This window comes from Schistocerca gregaria, unplaced genomic scaffold, assembly GCF_023897955.1.
Source record: "Schistocerca gregaria isolate iqSchGreg1 unplaced genomic scaffold, iqSchGreg1.2 ptg001686l, whole genome shotgun sequence".
In the NCBI taxonomy this organism is placed as follows: Eukaryota; Metazoa; Arthropoda; class Insecta; order Orthoptera; family Acrididae; genus Schistocerca; species Schistocerca gregaria.
Genome location: NW_026062946.1, coordinates 13,806 through 17,500, shown reverse-complemented (window position 1 = coordinate 17,500; position 3,695 = coordinate 13,806).

Genomic DNA, 3,695 nt, shown 5'->3' with positions numbered 1-3,695 from the left:
ACAGGGCTTGGAGAACCTCGGCAGCGAGTCCATCATGGCCCGTCGCCTTTTTACGGCGCAATTCAAGAATTGCGGCGGTAACTTCACGTTCAGTGAACGGAGCAACAGGCGTCTCATCGGCATACAGCTCATGGAGTTGTCGCCTCAAATTCCCCTGTTCCTCGTCCTCATCTTCGCTACTATCGTCGGGCAATAAGGTACTCATGAGGAGCTCAGCTGACTCTTGCCAGTCCTTGGTGTGACTGCCATCGATCTTCCTTAGGGTCGACAGGACCGTCGGTGACCGAACTTTTGACACGGCAATCTTGTACGGTGTACCCCAGGGGTCAGCCGCCAGACTGTCACGAACAAAAGACTGCCAACTCTCAGTCCGTACTGTGTGCAGTGCCCGCTTAAACACGGCTTTGGCCCGCCTGTACCGCGCAAGCGTGGCCTCACGAATGTGATCGCCTACGCTGCGCTGGTAATGCCGCCGCGCTCTTCTGCATTCGCGTCGGAGACGCTGCAGCTCAGGGTTCCAAGGTGCCTTAGGCATTTTCCCTGTGTGGGCCAACGGGACTGCGCCTGTTGCTGCTGTCTGTATGGCCGCCGTCAGATCTTCTGCAGCTTTGTCAACGTCCACAACGCGATCCATTGGCCAATTCGGTATCACTAGATTACCTCTTAGTCGATCCCAATTAGCCTTTCGCCAGTTGTACTTGACGATGCCGTTCACCTGGTCTTCAGGAGGAGGCTCCCCATCATAGGCTACAGTGAATGTGATCAGATTGTGGTCACTTAGTGTCATTCCCCGCCATACCTTCCAGTTCTCCGCACGGAGATGCTCGTGTGCACTCTTCAGTGTCACATCGATATTCGAGGTCGCTCCACGGCGGCCTTCGAAAGTTGGTGGGAAGTTTGGTCGGTTCAGCACTTCTAGTCTGAGCTCGTGAATTGCTTCAGCGAGTCTCTCACCTCGCCTGGCGGCGCGTCGAGCACCAAGAGGCGTGATGTCACTGTGCCATAGGGGTGACATGGCATTTGCGTCCATTGTGCAAATCAGCAAGTCATTGCGGTAGAACCCAACCGCCTCTTTTAACTGGTCGATATACGGTCTTTCTCTGTGCCTGTACTGAAAGTACATATTTAGCACGAAAAAGGTGAAATCGCCAGTATTTATCTCAGCTAACACCATGCATCTGTTGCTTAGGTGCGCCACTTTGACAGCTCTGAAGGAACGATTTAGCACAACAATTGCTGCCATAGGATGCTCTCCCCCAGCCAGGATCTGAGCTGTTGTCGGCATATATCGGATCTTTCCGTCCCTAGAGTAGGGCTCTTGCAGACATAATATGTCTAGAGACTCCTCCTCCGCTCGGCGTCGTACCTCCTGCATCACCGCTTGCGTTCGCGCGCAGTTCAGCTGTCCTATCTTAACCGACATTGGCATTGTGATTTTTCACAGTCCGGTCGGGGACAGGAGAGGTAGCGGCCGGAATGGAGACGGTTGACGAGAGGTCTTGTCTCCCATAGTCTGTCCGCTGGATTTTGCGTTGAGTGAGAATCCTGTAGTAGGCACACTCTTTGCCTGGCGTTTCGCATGTGCGATTACGCTTTTTGCACGGGATACAGACCGCTCGGTCCCCCGCTTTTCTACAGTCCTTCCTCATGTGGCCGTTCTCGCCACAGTGCCCACATGTTATTATACTCGGGTCCTGCTTGCAGAACCTTACCGAGTGGTTCACATCCTGGCACCGCGTGCAAACGACTAAGTCCAGGTAGTCGTCAACCGGCATGGACTCAAAGCCCATGTACAGTCGCTTCTGCCTCAGAATCGCGACTCTGAGTCTGGGGCTTACTTCCACCACGAGATGTGATGTTTGTTTGCCCCTTGGCCCAGTCCGGAACTTCGGCTTAAACTCCTGGCGAAACTGTGTTTCGGAAAGTCCTCCAAGGTCGTTTTGCTTTCGAGTTAGCTCAACCACAGCTTCATTCTTCATGACACATGGTACATGATATATGATTATCTGCGGATTGAGCTTTTTCGGCAGTTCGCACTTGAGTGCTTCTGTCAGTTTGTTGTTAGCTAGAAGCTTCTGGCGATCAGTCTCAGACGCCACATCTACGATGAGCGTCGGGCCGTTTGTGGCGACCCGTGAGAACTTCACACCTTCAACCTCAGGCTTGACCAGGGAGGTGAATTTCTTTCTCACTTCTGCGCCAGTTTCATTGCCCTTGGACTTGATGAAGAGCGTTGCCTTCTCAGTCAGGGCTTTGGTTATCATCGCCTGCGTTTTCCGTTCTGGTATGGGTGGAGCGGCGGCAACTTGTGCAAAGGTCTTGGGTGGCGCCGTGGGCACCGCCTTCGTCCTCGCCAGCTCCTCCTCCAAGGCTTCCACCCTTCCGGTGAGGGCCGACTGCGCCATGGCCCAATCAAACAACTTAGCTCTCAGTTGTCTCTTAAAGTCCCCCAGATTTCCCTCCTCGACCAGTTGTCCCGGTTTTAGAGAGTCGTCCACGAGCTTCAGGACGTCCTCGAGCCGCGTCGCGATAAGCTTCACGGTCGCAAGATCGCTTGGGCTTGCCTTGTATCGGGACATGCCGTCATCGACTGGGCCGCCAGGCTGTTGTCCGGCTACCTGCGCCGAGTCCGGCTGCTTGTTCGGTTTCCGCTTCTTCCGTCGTGTCCGGGACTTGCGTCTCTCGGCACCCGACATTGGTGAAGAGGCGCGGCTACTGCTGGCGCTTTCCCCGACTGGGCCGCTGGGCAGTTGCCCGGCTACCTTCGCCGGTTTCGGCACACTTTTCGCCGTCTCCGGCAGTTGAGACTTCGGCCGTGGGGCCGCCGTCTCTCCCGCCGGGCGAGTCTGGGTGAGCTTGCCGGTGCCGACTGGGCCGCTGGGTCTTTGCCCGGCTACCTGCGCCAGCTTTGGCTCGCTCGCAGCCTTCCCCGCCGGCGGTGTCGTTGGCCGCGAGGCCTTCGTCTCCGCCTTCGGTTCGGACTTCCCCGTTGCGCCTTCCCCGACTGGGCCGCCGGGCTTGCGCCCGGCTACCTGCGCCGGTTTCGGCTTGTCTCCCGCCTTAGGTGCCGCTTTCGGCGCCGGCTGGCGGGGGTGGCGGCATCAGATCGGTTACAGCGTCCGCACTCAGCGATCTCTGCCGGAGCAGTTTTCGCAGGTGTTTCTTCTGCTTCCTCACTTTTGCCTTCCGTTCTTTCTCACTGTCACTTTCACTCGCGTCTGCAAGCGTCCGTGCCAGCGTCTCGCTTGCTGCAGTCTTAGCGCTCCGTGCACGAGGTGTACGGAGCTCCAATTCTGGCTCGCTAAGCGCGGGGTCATGGTCTTCTGGCCTATGGGCCTCCGACTGCCCTTGTGTTGGGAGTTCGTCTTGACACGGAGTGTCAGACTCGTCCCCTGAATGGTTGGTGTTGTGACTCCGCGACGGCCCACCAGTTCCGTCGGGACAAGGTTGATTGAGAGAAGCCATGTGGTTCCCACGATCAGCTAGGGATATAAGTGGTCCACCCAGGCGTTGCCCCGCCCACCTGGGTAAGCCTTATACAACAGAGGGTCGGCCGGTCCTCTGAGGTGGCTGACTCACGACTGTTCACAACTCAACAGCCTTGCGCCCCATAGCCGCCAGCTAACGCAGAGGGTGAGGGGTGATTATAGAGATTGTCCTTCTCTTGCCCAGGCGGTTAAGCCAAGACTCCGGTC